The sequence below is a fragment of the Colobus angolensis genome, unplaced genomic scaffold, assembly GCF_000951035.1.
Source record: "Colobus angolensis palliatus isolate OR3802 unplaced genomic scaffold, Cang.pa_1.0 Scaffold129, whole genome shotgun sequence".
NCBI lineage: Eukaryota > Metazoa > Chordata > Mammalia > Primates > Cercopithecidae > Colobus > Colobus angolensis.
The window spans coordinates 11,372,057-11,387,257 of NW_012114141.1; the positions used below are offsets into that span (position 1 = coordinate 11,372,057).

A 15,201-nucleotide genomic window follows, 5' to 3' on the forward strand; every position below is an offset into this window, starting at 1 on the left:
CAGGTGTATCTTCTGGCAAACAGAGCCAGGGAAGAAAAATCAGCAGAAGAAAAGAAATAATTCTGAAGTCCATGAACCTTGTCAAAGTGAATGACTTTGCCCAGTTTTATACCCCCTGTCTCCATCTCACGGTGCAGGCTTAATAACACAACCAGTTGTGTTACTATAATGACCTAATAGAACATCTCTGAAGATTCCACTTCATTCCTGCATCCATTCAGAGGAGGCCCAAGAGCAGGGCCTCTTCATCTGGTTTGCAGATCCCTAGGCAGTGTATCCCAAAGAGTGATATGAAAGATAAGTTTAGGGGGTAGGTTTACGAATTTTTGAAAGAATAATACTAATTTTTTACAGTTATCTTTTGCTTTTAATAAATGACACATTTTTCATTTATATAAATAATATAGATTCCTCTTAAAATAATTTATGTAAATCCAAAAGGTCAACTATAAAAAGAAGTGAGACTGGGGATGAAATTATGGCAGTTTGGGATGATTTGACCTCAGGAGGGTCTAAGACGGGCTTCTAAGATTTCATAAATTCCTTGAAAATTTATGGGGGATTGTATGCTAATATATTTTTTTTTTTCTGGGAGGAAGGTCCACAGTTTTCATAAAGTTCCCCTAAAGAACCCTGAGTCCAAAATGTTAGGAATGATTGTCCTAGAATCAATGCTGTGCTGTTCAACACTGCAGCCACTAGTCACTAGCCACGCATAGCTACTAGACACTTCATACTTGCCTAGTTCAAACGAGATGTGCTGTAAGTGTAAGATACACTCTAGATTATGAAGACTTAGCATGAAAAAAAGAATGTAGAATATCTCATTAATAATTTTTCTATTGGTTACTTGTTGGAATACTATTTTATATATTGAGTTAGAAAATGTAGTATTAAAATAAATTTCACCTGTTGTTTTCTAAATGTGGTTATTAAAATAAATTTCACGTGTTTTTTTAAATGTGGTTACTAGGAAATTTAAAATTACATATGCGAGCTGGATTTGTGGCTCATTTTATATATTTAGTGGACAGTACTGGGTTATAGTATAAGGCCAAGAAAAATAAGATAATCTCAGAGGTCCAGTAGAAATTAGAATTGTGCATATATTTTAAGGCATATTTATAATGAAAGAAACTAGAGATAAATTTTGAGAAAAAATGAACTTTTATAAAATGGATTTGGAGAGAAACAATTATACAGGTATATATTTCACTTTGTCCCCTTTGTCACTTAGCCAGGAAAATAAACCAGTAGTAGAAACTTAAACTGTTCTATTCTTTCAAATTAAAACTATAGTTTCCATAGATTCAAATGAAGGTAGAAAGCAGTAATGGTTTTAAAGTTCCTGGGAAAAGTAAGTAAATGATTTAAGTATCTTTTTTGTTGTTATTGTTTAATATATCTATATCCACCAAATAACAAAGAGTTTATTGTATTTGCTTTGGGCCAGGACCACCACCCATCTCTGTTTTATGGCCCCTCACTAGGGTAATTAAAGTGTCTAAATCTTTTAGAGGAACTCCTGAAACTCCTTTCTTTGCCTGGACGGCAGCTTTCATCTCTGGGTCTGTACATCTTGGGGCATTACGATCTCTCTTCAGCATTTCCTCTCTGAACTGAAAGCTGATTCCTTCAATGTATAGTTGCTCAGGTGCAAAGGAATACTATTGTGAATTGTTTTCTTTTCCATTGTTATTATCAAGGCAATGGCTTATCTAGATCCTTCTACTGAAAGTCATTTCTTGTTATAGAAGCTTGTATTTTCTATGGCTGAGCAATATGTGGGAATAGTCTCACGTTCACTTTATTGCACGGTCCTGCATCTAATCTTTCACAGAAAACCGCATACACATCAACTTTTTACCTTCAACTTCTACTCTCTTTGAATTTTAATGGAGAAAACAGTTACTTTTCATTAACAACATATTAAATAAAAACATAAATCATTTAGTAACGTGGCCGTAATTGTAGTCCACACATGCAAGATGTAAATGAACCAAGGCCAAGCTTAAATGAGAAGACTAAAGGTCCATGTAATCTGTTGGTTGCTAAATGGGATATGCTCAAATCTTTGTTTCTTATTCCTGATTGCCAGAAAATTAAGTAGGTAAATGCTCTTACAATGAGCAGATTCAGTGCTGTATCTACTTGCTGAAAAATATGTATTATACTATTTAGGATTAAATGAGAATTGTAAAATATGTATGATAGGATTTTGGATTAAATGGGAACATCAAAATGAAATCAATAAAATCGATAATTTCAGCAGATTCCTATGTAGTCAGGGTCTATCTGTTCAGACTTTGTATTAAATTCCTGCTTCTTGCTTTTGGCTGTCTGTCTTTTAGCATTTTACAGACAATAAGAAGCAGCAGCAGAAGAGAAAGAGGTCAAATATATAGTCTATCAGATGAAATTATTATTTATTAATCACTCTCATGAAAGATTTGCTGGTGGAAAAAGGTTAAGCTTATTACTACATGGTGGTCCCTAGATTAAGTGAGATAGGTAGTTCATCACTGCTGCCTCAGACCCTGTTAACATTGATAACTAATGGCTGGCATGATGCCTGTCATATTAAATGCTTCCTCTCAAAGGAAGAAAAACAGCACTGAAAGAAAGTAATTGGTTCACTCTCTATTAATTGCAAATGGTTTTAAAAGAACAAGGAGAGGCCAGTTGCAGTGCCTTATACCTGTAGTCCCAGCACTTTGGGAGGCTGAGGCGGATGGATCACCTAAGGTCAGGAGTTCGAGATCAGCTTGGCCAACAGGGCAAAACCCCATCTCTATTAAAAATACAAAAATTAGCTGGGTGTGGTGGTGCCTGCCTATAATCTCAGCTACTCAGGAGACTGAGGCAGAAGAATCGCTTGAACCCAGGAGGCAGAGATTGCAGTGAATTGAGATTATGCCACTGCACTCCAGCCTGGGTGACAGAATGAGAGACTCTGTCTAAAAAAAGCAAGGAGAACACTTGCTGTTGTCTTTGATGATCAGTCTAAATATAACAATCCCTGCCTGTTTTTCCTCATTGATTAACGTCAATTTCAAAGGTATGTTAGTGTGCCAAATGTTTGAGGTAGAAATAAAAAATTTTCCAACACGTAATAAATCATAATATAGGAACAGTCCAGAAATGATACCACCCATTGCCTTCAATAATGAAAACAACAATATGAGAACAAAACCTGCTAAATGTTGAAAATGGGTTTCAGGACTGATAGCCTTCCCTCTCTGCCTCTCCCTTTCTCCTCTTTAATAAAAGTCAAATTCCTCTTATTCTTCTAGGCTTGATACAAATTCTAATGCCCTCAGTAAAGGATTCACAGATCACTGCAATCCACCATCATCTTTTCCTCTTCTTAATATCTTGAATCTGTGATATCTGCCCCATTCATTTGCAGTTGCCAAAATATAAATAATAATGAATAGGCCGGGCGCGGTGGCTCAAGCCTGTAATCCCAGCACTTTGGGAGGCCGAGACGGGTGGATCACGAGGTCAGGAGATCGAGACCATCCTGGCGAACACGGTGAAACCCCGTCTCTACTAAAAAATACAAAAAACTAGCCGGGCGAGGTGGCGGGCACCTGTAGTCCCAGCTACTCAGGGGGCTGAGGCAGGAGAATGACGTGAACCCGGGAGGCGGAGCTTGCAGTGAGCTGAGATCTGGCCACTGCACTCCAGCCTGGGCGGCAGAGCGAGACTCCGTCTCAAAAAAAAAAAAAAAAAAAAAAATAATAATGAATAACAAGAATGATTGTTCACCTTTTTGTGAATATGTATCCTGATCTCCCCCCACCTCCATCACCACAGTTAGTTACAATTTTCTTTTTATTTTTTGAGATGAAGTCTCACTCTGTAGCCCAGGCTGGAGTGCAATGGCGCAATCTCGGCTCACTGCAACCTCCGCCTCCCAGGTTCAAGTGATCCTCCTGCCTCAACCTCCCAAGTAGCTGGGATTATAGGTGCCCACCACCAGGCCTGGCTAATTTTCATATTTTTAGTAGAGAAGGGGTTTCACCATGTTGGCCAGGCTGGTCTCGAACTTCTGACCTCAGGTGATACACCTGCCTCAGCCTCCCAAAATGCTGGGATTACAGGTGTGAGTCAATGCTCCTGGCCAGTTACAACTTTCTTAAGGGAATTGGCTGCACTTTTCATACCTCCCACTGGCATAGCATGGTGTTTTGCATAGAGAAAAGCTTAGTAAATATTTATTTGACAACGTGTTTTCCCAAAGGGAGCTAGTAAATACTTGTTTCCTCTATTATTAAGCAAACTCCCAAACCAGAAATTGTTTGGCCGTGGTATGGTTTCTTCACTAGAAGCTGTCTAGTCTTTCTTTTCTTTTTTTTTTTTTTTGAGACGGAGTCTCGCTCTGCTGCCCAGGCTGGACTGCAGTGGCGCAATCTCAGGCCACTTCAACCTCTACCTCCTGGGTTCAAGTGATTCTTCTGCCTCAGCCTCCTGCATACCTGGGACTACAGATGCGTGCCATCACGCCCAGCTAATTTTTGTATTTTTAGTAGAGGCAGGGTTTTACCATATTGGCCAGGCTGCTCTCGAACTCCTGACCTCATGATCTGCCCGCCTCAGCCTCCCAAAGTGATAGGATTACAGGCGTGAGCCACTGCTCCCTGCCAAAGCTGTCCATTGTTTAGAGTGGACTTCTTATATGGTTGCCATTGAGAGTGTTCATAAAATAAGTCAACATAACATAGGAATGAACAACTACAAAAACTTGTGTTTAGAATAAAGTAGGTAATTAGACGATTTTGTGAAAGAGATGAACATTTTTTGATGAACTATTTTGTTCACCCAAGTAAATGCTCAGGGATCCCCCAGGCCTGCCACCCCCATTCTCCCACTTCTAATGGATATATTTAGGAATTAAGAAATTTGAATTTTGTTTCTAATTCAATCAAAGAGTTGCTGTAAGAGTACTGGAAAATCCTAATGGTAAGGGTTTAAATCATTCATCAGTAGACAATGGAATAAACCAGACATTTGAATCAGATCCTAAAGGATACATTTACACGGGTTAAAATTTGAAACCCCAGGACAAAAAATGACCACATAAAAGCAATTAATATTCACTTAACTGATAGATACTAAGCACCTACCATGTGCCAGGCGCCATTCTAGGTACTTGGGATATAACTGTAAATAAAACAGACAAAGGTTCCTGTGTCCTTATTCTCGAGGAGCTTACATTTTAGTGGATGGAAACTATCAACAAAATAAATAAACTATATTTTATGTGAAAAAGTGAAAGATGCTATGGGATCAGAACTGTCAAGAGCTGTCCTTGTTGGGGATCTGAAGTGACCAATAGAGTGGACTTCAATGAGAGGATAAAATTCAAATTAAGACTTGCAACAGGTGAGGGAGTGAGCCCAACAGGCATATTGGTGGGACATCTGAGAGTGTTCCAGGCAGAGGGAACAGCTATCTACTGCTAGAGCAAAGATAAATGAGAAATTAGAACAACACATTTGCAATGCGTGAGATGGACAAAGAGATAATATCCTTAACAAAGAAAAAAAGAGTTCTTAAAAATCATTTTAAAAAATCAATATCCTATAGAAAATGGGTGCATGACATCAACAAATAATCCTTTAATCAAGGTCAACAATAAGTGAAAAATGTCCAGCCTTACAAATAATCAGTAAAGCATACATTAAAGCAGCCTCACTATTGGGGTTTCCAGTTTGTGTGAAGATTAAATAATGTTGGCGAGGTTGTAGGAAGGCAGACACTCTTCTACAATGCTAATGGAAGCATAAAATGACACAACATCTTATAAAATAATTTTACTATGTTTATCACTAGCCTTTATTTTAGAAACACTTCTTAAGGAAATAATCAGAAGTTAAGACAAAATGTATATGTAAGTATATTTACTGCAGCAATATTTATACTAATATATAAAGACAAGTGATTAATACCTAGATATCATCCAAACTGAAGTCTGCAGCCCAGGAAATATCCGTGAGCATCTGATGCCTCCACATGAATATTCCACAAATACCTCAAACTCTAAATGTCCAAACCCAAACTCACCTTCTCCAGTCCCTATTCCAGCCCTTAGATCTTCCCTTGTCTTCCTCGTTCAGTGAATGTCATCTACTTACACTCACTGCTTAAGACACAAACCCAGGACTCGTCCTTGATAGCTTCTCTCTTGCTTCCCACATTCTGTTAATCCCCATGCTTTGTCAGTTCTACTTCTGTAATATTTCTTGAATACATCCATCTTCTCCATTCACACTGGAACTGCCCTGGTGTGGCCCTCACCATTTTATACTTAGGCTAATGAATAGCTGCTTACCTGGTCTGGTCCACTGCGGCCAATCTCACCTCCAACCCGACTGTCTTCCTTGCCCTATAGGACTCTTTCTTCTTCTTCTTTTTTTTTAAAATTAATTACTTAAGTTATTTTTTATACTTTAAGTTCTAGGGCACATGTGCACAACGTGCAGGTTTGTTACATATGTATACATGTGCCATGTTGGTGTGCTGCACCCATTAACTCGTCATTTACATTAGGTATATCTCCTAATGCTATCCCTCCCCCAGCCCCCCACCCCACAACAGGCCCTGGTGTGTGATGTGACTCTTTCTAAAATATAAAACTGGATCAAACCATTGCTTTGTTTAAAATTTTAAAATGGTTCCCTACTGCTATCAGATTAATATCCAAACACCTTAGACTTTCATGATCTGACTCCTGATGGTCAACTCTCTTGTCCTGCCAGCATGAATCTTTCTTCTTTTTTTTTTTTTTTTTGAGACAGGGTCTCCCTCTGTCACCCAGGCTGGAGTGCAGTAGCATGATCATGGCTCACTGCAGCCTACAACTCCTGGGCTCAAGGTATCCTTCCACCTCAGCCTCCCATGTAACTGGGACTATAGGCATGCACCACTGTGCCCCACTAATTTTTTGATTTTGTAGAGATGGGGTCTTGCTATGTTGCCTAGGGTGGTCTCAAACTCCTGGCCTCAAGAGAGCCTCCCACCTTGGCCTCCCAAAGTTCTGAGATTACAGGCATAAGCCACTGCACCTGGTCCAGTCTGAGTTCTTAAACTCCATCTACTACCATCTTTTTACAAATTACATTTGATGTCTTTGTATATTCTACTTCCCCTGCCTGTCCTCCTATATCTTTACTGTTGGCCAGATAACTTCTCTTCACCTGTGTAGACTCAACTGAGGTATCCTATCTTCCAGGAAGCCTTGCCTGACTCCATGCCCCCAATTCATTTTTGGGTTTCACTGTTCTATTGATCTCTCAAAGAACATCATGCATATTTATATCATAGCATGTATTATACTGTTGTGCACACCTTACTTTGTTTCTTTGGTAATTCTTTTGACTGCCACGTCTAGCTAAGCTGTAGTACTCCAGTAGGCACAATTTACACAGTGTCCAACCTGCACAACTGCATTGAACAGTCATGTATTCTTTCCACTATAGACAGATCATCTTTATACATCCATGCACAATAAGTGGCCCAGTTCAAGTGCTGGAATAGACACATTTCTACAACAGACATTTGTTTAATGAATGAAAAAGTGAGCAATCGACAAGACTCTAGTTGTCTTGATGAAAAATTCTTTCAGACCAGTGATTCTCAAAGTGTAGTCTCTGGATAAGCAATATGCATCACTGGGGAACTTGTTAAAATGCAGATTCTCAGGCCCCACTACAGACCTACTGAATCAGAGACTCTGGCAATGGAACCCAAGACACTGTTTCAACAACCCTCTAGATGATTCTAACACATGCTTTACTTTGAGAAACACTATCTTAGACTGCTCAAAACTGAAAGTAAAGATTTCTTTCAAGGGTTCAAATCACTTTGCCTATAAGAAGGTCATTTACTTAATTTTTTAAAAAGTTTAAAGTATAAGGCATTTCACACATTCAAGGTATATAAAACAATATTACAGACACCCATGTACCCACCATTCAGATCTGTGGGTATTTGATCCATCACCCTAAAAGAAATAAAACAGCAAAACACTACTAACCCATCTCTCTTTCTCCACTCTCTCTCATCTCTCACCAAGCTAACTACTGTTTTACAGTTGGTGTGTGTTTTTCCCATGCATGCTTTTATACTTTTACTACGTAAGTGTGTAGGCATCTACTTATTAATGAGAGACTTTGTCCAGGATGTCAGCGCAGAAATCACAACACTTGCCCCAGCAAGCTGCATGGGAAGACACCTGGAGTAGCCAGCAGGCAGTGCCAACCAAACCTGCCACTCTCCAGCATTTGGTGGGAAAAAATAGGGCTCACATGAGCTTTACAAAATGCAATCAGAGGGGGTTAAAATAAGAAAACCAAGTTATACTTATTTAACTGTTGCTGACTGTTAAAACTAAAATAAAAAGTAGGTTTTGCCTTGAAGCTAAGGGTATCAAACACACAGTACCAAGAAAGTTGTACTGAAAAACTTGGTCATTTTTGTGTAAATTACACACACAAGGGATGTGTGCGCCTGCCAGTGTATCATGCACCATGGATATAAAGAGTTCCAAAAGAGCTATGCTCTTTTTTTGGATATAAGGAGTTCTGAAAGAGCTGGCTTCAACTGTCAACACCATAGATGAGTCTTGATTTTGTCATCTGTAAAATGGCATTACCTGCTGTCTTATGGCTTAACAAAAGGGAGTGATGATGACTTGAGTGTTAATTTCTTTCTTATTTGGGGGCCTATAAGTTTATGAAAATATGATTACCAAACTCATAAGTCGACTCCTCCTAAAATTAAAAGATTAAAGACAAAAAGAAAGAAGAAAAGAAGGGGAGAGAGCAGGGAAGGAGGGAATAAGAGAGGGAAAAGGGAGAACAAAACTTAACTATTTCCTCCCCATCCTGACTTTCCTATTTTCTCCATCTTGGCTTCTTATGATGACTTCCTAGTCATCTTTACAATCGGCTTCTTCTGATGGCTTCCTAGTCATCTTTACAATTTGTCTTTCTCACATTCTCTTTCGAAATCTGTAATTTAGCCTCTTTTTCCAGGTGATTCTAAGGGATACTAAAGTTTGAAATCATTGCTATTGCTGTTCTGGAGCCCTAGAAAAAGTTTTACATTGTTGTTTTTGTTTTATGTATGCATGTGTGTATGAATATACATACAAATATAAAGTGTGCTTATATACAAATATAAAGTGTGTTTATATACATACACATACCTCCATGTGGTGTGTATGTGTGTTTAAACACAGTTCACAGTTTTGGATGGCAGCTAATGAATAAACACATTCTCCTTGGTCAATTTACGCTACAAATTTGATCATATGCATCTATTTTCTACAAATTTGATCATATGCATCTATTTCCTCCTATCCCTGATACCATCTCACTAATATCGAGCTTATCACCATAAACCACAGCACTCAAAACCACCTTTCATCATTGCACTTTTTATCCATCATACACTTGGCTACAAGATCAGTCCCTTGAAAGCCCCACCTTGACCATTCCTCTCCGTACTTCCTCCAGTAGCTGACTAACTGTGACCAAGTCTGCCAGGTGTCTCCGCAATGTTCCCTCACAACCAAATCCCACTTTCATTCTGGGTGGCAAGGTACCAAGCCACATTTTCCCACTTCTTCTGCAACTATGAGTGGGTAGATGAGATTGTAGATAGAAGTTGTTTGATGGGCATTCTGGTAAGACCCTCTAAAGAAGAAAAACACAGCTAGTAATGGGTGCCTTTTTCTACCCCTCCCCCATGTTGCTGTTGTCTAGAATTTATAGGTGAAGGCTAGCACCCCAGCAGTTATCTTGAACCAAGAGGAAATCTTGAGGATAAAGCCATATGCTAAGAAGAGCAATGCAGAATGATAGAAGGTACCTGAGTCCCTACTGACCATAGAACCACGCCCCCTACTTTAGAGAAGAAAACCTTTGTCTGTTTAAGTCACTGCTTTTTATGGTTTTCACTATGGGCAGGCCCCAAATAATACTTTGATCTCTTCACAAATTTAGCTATTTATCCAATTTAGCCAATGTATTATGTTGGTATACTTTGATCTATTGCTTCTCTTCCAAAGAACAGGGGCTCGTGGATAGAATCATCTGAGTTAAAGCCCAGCCGGGCCACTGTGACAGTGAAGTCTTTAGGCATTGCTCCTAACCATTTTAAACCAAGTTTTTTTGTCTACAAACAGGGAATAAAAATAATATACACATTGGGGTGTTTGTTATTTTTCTTTCAACCTGCTTTTCAATTGTTAATAGCTCAATAGTACCACTAGGGAAAACATTTGGGGAAAGGAAAAGGAGATAAAACTCAAACCCGGGCCAGGCGCAGTGGCTCACACCTCTAATCCCAGCACTTTGGGAGGCCGAGGCAGGCGGATCACGAGGTCAGGAGATCGAGACCATCCTGGCTAATATGGTGAAACCCCATCTCCACTAAAAATGCAAAACATTAGCTGGGCTTGGTGGCGGGCGCCTGTAGTACCAGCTACTCAGGAGGCTGAGGCAGGAGAGTGGCGTGAACCCGGGAGGCGGAGCTTGCAGCGAGCGGAGATCACGCCACACTACACTCCAGCCTGAGGGACGGAGCGGGACTCCATCTCAAAACAAAAACAAAAACAAACAAACAAAAAACCCTCAAACCTGGATATATTTTCTAACTTGTGAACAGCTCTTACAAGCAATTTGGTGGATGAAAATGCATATTGTTTAAAACAAAGTAGAAAAATGTCAATAAATTGGGCTTTAACGATCGACATGTTACCCTCCCATTCTCATGAATAACTGGTATCTGACTACACACGTTACATTAGCCACTTGACCAAGGAAGGAAACAAGAGAGAGAAAAGAAATAAATAAATTTCAAGAACTTTGGCTCTAGGAGGATCAGTTGCCCAAAGTCCCTGGAATGGAGAAGACTTATGATTTATATCTTGATATTTTCCATTTGGTTAAATTGGCTCTTAATGACTTGAAATAGGTCCTTTCAATGGAATTGCAAAAAAGCAAATTCTGCTCAAACTCTTATATTGTGTAATTTCATTTCTGCTCTCATGCACATTAAACTAAACTGGTTGGAGAAAAATCTCTTGCTAAATTAAATTTGGTTTGATCAGGAAATTTGTGTGCATGTGCAGGCAAAGCACAGTATGTGTGGGTTAAAAAAATGTCCCGGTTATTTAAAGTGTTCTTTTTCATGGATGATTCAGTTTTACCGAAGCTTCATTAGTGAACTAAATTTGTGTTAATGTGGATTTGTGTTGTGAGTGAAATAGGCTTTGGCCCTTTGTTGGGAAATCACTCAAGTAGTAGACATTTTGTCCCTTCTGAACAAAATTATGCAGCCTCAAAGGCTGGAACATTTGAGCATCTTCAAATCCTTCTTTCTCCAGCTCCACATGAATTTTTCTTGCCATTTCCTAACGCCATCATCATTTCCTTTTCAAAAACCTTTTCCTTGCTCGTCCCAGTCCCATTTCACTCATCAGGCTCTAAAATGCAGAATTGGCCCCTGGGTCCCATCTGCCCTGGCCTATGTCCTTAGCTGTATTTCTGCCACAATAATTACCTTCCACTTTACTACCTGACTTCTTCTTCTTCTGTTTTTTTTTTTAGATGGAGTCTTGCTCTGTCGCCCAGGCTGGAGTGCAGTGGCGCCATCTTGGCTCACTGCAAGCTCCGCCTCCCGGGTTCATGCCATTCTCCTGCCTCAGCCTCCCGAGTAGCTGGGACTACAGGTGCCCGCCACCACGTCTGGCTAATTTTTTGCATTTTTAGTATAGATGGGGTTTCACCATGTTAGCCAGGATGGTCTCGATCTCCTGACCTTGTGATCTGCCTGCCTCGGCCTCCCAAAGTGCTGGGATTGCAGGTGTGAGCCACCTACCTGACTTCTAAAACTTACAATAGCAAAATTTAAATGAAGTTTTTCAAAGTATTTCAGGGCAAGGAAGGTGCTTTTTAGAGGGTCAAAATGCCCTACTGCAATAACACAGGTACAGGGCCCATTATTTGATAGTTCTTGATGCCCGTTGAAAGCAAAAAGACTGAATTTGCAAGTAGCCTGTTTGACAGGTACCACGGAAGGCCTGTCTTTCAGCCTCAATCACCAGAAGTTCTACTCTGCTAAGATATATGAGAAGCCTGCATTTTATAGGGCATTTAAAAAGCAGTTAGACGAGTAGGAGCAGAGGATTACAAAAATTATGAAGAATTTGAATTTGATGAATATTGTTAATAGCACATGTTAAAGTAATGCATGATAAAAATGAGGTTTATATCAGTGAAGTAGAGATTACTGAACAACATACAATCCCAAATTAAAGAAAGGCATCTTTGGGACCCCCGCAGGATGGGGCCTCACTATGGCATCTCATTTTCCTAGGCAATGAGCAATATGGTCTTGGATGGAGAGCCAACGGCAACCACTTACATGCTCAGCGCCTCCAGAGGGCCCCAAGCTTATTTTAATCTTTCTTCTCTTCCACAGTCTTCCTAACTGCATTGAAATTCTGGAAAGGGGCTCAGGAGGGACTTTTCTTTTGGGGGAGCGGCTGAAGCTAAGACTATCCAAAACTCTTAGCATAAGTTCAGATCAGTGTGACCCTGCAGAACCATCCTGAATGTGCCAGACCTGGACCATGTCTTTCTATGCAATCTTAGGAGGCAAAGTCCAGCATAGTTAAAAGGGTAGAATTCCATGTCATCTGGCTCATTAAGGAAAGAATATACACGAGAATGGGTATACAACATGTGTAACATTTGTCACATGTTTCTCACTTATGGAATTCTTTATATACATGGAAACGGATAGAGAAGCCCAATACCTAAACAGATAAAAGTCCAGCTGCATGTTGGGTGGTGACCCAGATGGTCTCTACCCCCCAGCACTCCTCCCTGCAGAGACTTTTAAGGGGCTTCTCAGAGCCTTAGAAGCTCAGAGGACCCCATTTGGAATATGGTGCCACTCTACACGTCCCGGGAGCTATGCACTGGGAGGGCAATGATTCTTGGCCTCTGTGGTCAGTAGAATCAAATATTGTCCTCTGAATCTCTAGTCCCAGAACTCCCAGGTCTCACATCTAAGCCACATTACAGGTTTCATTGTTTGGAATTCCTTGAGAGTTTTTATTTTTCTGGATTTGGTGATTATTCAACAAAAAATATTAGAACAGCATGATTTTCAATCTTCAGAAACTCTGTGTAATGACTTTAGACCAGATCCAATAAACAGCCCACATAGTTTTAAGGAAATTGATCAAACTCAAATATTTGGCTACAGTATTTTCATTCACTAAATGCCTAATTTACTTTTTCTTTATTTTCCTTTTTGTTTCTGTTTTTAATGGAAGTACAACTTATATAAAGTAAAATGCACAGGTGAGTTTTAACAGATGCCACATAGCCCATGGTTCTATAAACATTTCCATCACTCCAGAAAATTCCCTCATGCCCCTTGCCAGCCAATCTTCTCTTCTCCCCAAGGTAATCACTATTTTGATTCTTATCACCACAGATTAGTTATTCCTTTTCTAGAACTATATAAAATGAATTAATACAGTGTTCATTCTTTTGTGTCTAATGCCTCAGGTTTTCAGCATTTATAGAAATCTCTTCTTAGTTTCCTTATCTGTAAATCTGTAAATCTGAGGAGAATGCCTTGTAAAAAGAGTGTGCAAGTATTGGGAGGTGCCCCCAGTTTCCTGGTGGGAATGGAAGACCTTTGAGGTCACCTTGATTGAGGTGGGATGAAGAAGAGACTGAGGACTGGGGTTGCAGGAGCCTTCTCATCTTTAAACAGAACAGCTGTCCTTTTCCATGCTTTACAAATTGAGGTCCACTGAAAGATTTCAACTGGGAAAAGGAGAGGGCTATTTGTAAAGATGAAAAAAAAACTTAGAGAACCATAGATCTTGAAGATTCTTAGTGATCTCTTTTTCTTGAACATTCTATAAATTACAAACAGTGTTTTCTGATATGAGAACTATGGCTGGTCCTCTCTAGGGAGGGTTGGGAGACAGAGGCAGCCAGACAGGGGGCCCAAGGGAGGGCCTGGCCACTGAGCGCTGTAATACTAGTACTGGTTACAATCAGATAGCACCACCCCAACCCAGGCGCCTAGACAATAGGCCAGAGGCCACGGGCAAGAGGAGGCACAAAGACAGCATTCAAAAGGCTGGGCTCCCGCAGCCAGTGAGCATTTCTATAGACTCTGCCAGACCCTGGCCAAGCCTGAATGTCTCCTTATCACCAGAAAGCCATTTTTCCATGGTTAGTTTTTAAACTGCTAAAAATAATAAACACAGAAAGGAAAGTTCCGACGCAACCTTATATGCAGAGATAAACTGAAACTGTGTTGTTATAATAATGTAAACAAACTGGATCCTAAATTATAACCCAGTGATCTGAATGGTTGCTTGATATGACCACATAACTCAGGACTGAAAGGCGAATTCAGAAGACTTGCTAGTCAAGTGGATCTTTACTTCACAGGTGATTGTACCTTATCTGACTTGCTGGAACCAATAGGTTATGTAATTCTCATGCTTTTTTTTTTTTTTTTTGCACTCAAGGAAAAGACACATGGGAAAGGATTGTTGGATCTTCGCTGAGCACAATAATTTTCTGGTATAACAAGTGAAAATGGGCTCTTTTCTCTCACTACCCTATTACTCTTCTTGAGTGAATTAGTAGCATTGCTTTTCTGTTATGTTTTTAGTTCATTTAATGCTTTATATTTCTTCTGAATACCTATATAGTTCAAAACTACATTAAATAACAACAGCAGCAACACTACACATTAGGAGATAATTCCAATAATGCTAAAAAGGGACAATTAATAGCAAAGATCGCAAGTTTGCAAATAGTCAAGCTGACATCTGACCTTCTTATTCATTAAATCATGTGTGGAACTTGGCACCCACGCAGGACAGCCAACCAGAAGGAAATCGCAGATCTGGAAAAAAGGAAACGCAGAAGATAAATATAATTTGCTGTTTTAAAGTTTCCCAACATTTGATTAATCTACAACTGTTCTTATTTCTATGTTTAAATAGGGTCTGGTTTCAGAGCTGTCTCTGATTTTGAATAAATGCAAATAGATTTAGATAAAATCTTATTCTAAAGGGGAGATGGTTTCATGGAAAGGGACTCTAACACAAGGACTGTAAGAACACATTACAGGCATGGGACAACT

General features: G+C 39.6%; 1 protein-coding gene across 2 annotated transcripts in view; it reads right to left on the reverse strand.

Annotated features, from left to right (window-relative positions):
* The window catches only part of THRB (thyroid hormone receptor, beta), a 209,025-nt gene extending 194,063 nt beyond the window's left edge, over positions 1-14,962 (reverse strand). The window contains exon 1 of one of the 2 annotated variants that reach the window (XM_011933769.1): positions 14,890-14,962. The gene's annotated coding sequence lies outside the window, so the exon portion shown is untranslated. The remainder of the gene's footprint in view (positions 1-14,889) is intronic. The other variant, XM_011933770.1, reaches the window with a different exon arrangement.
* Positions 14,963-15,201: the final 239 nt, after the last annotated feature.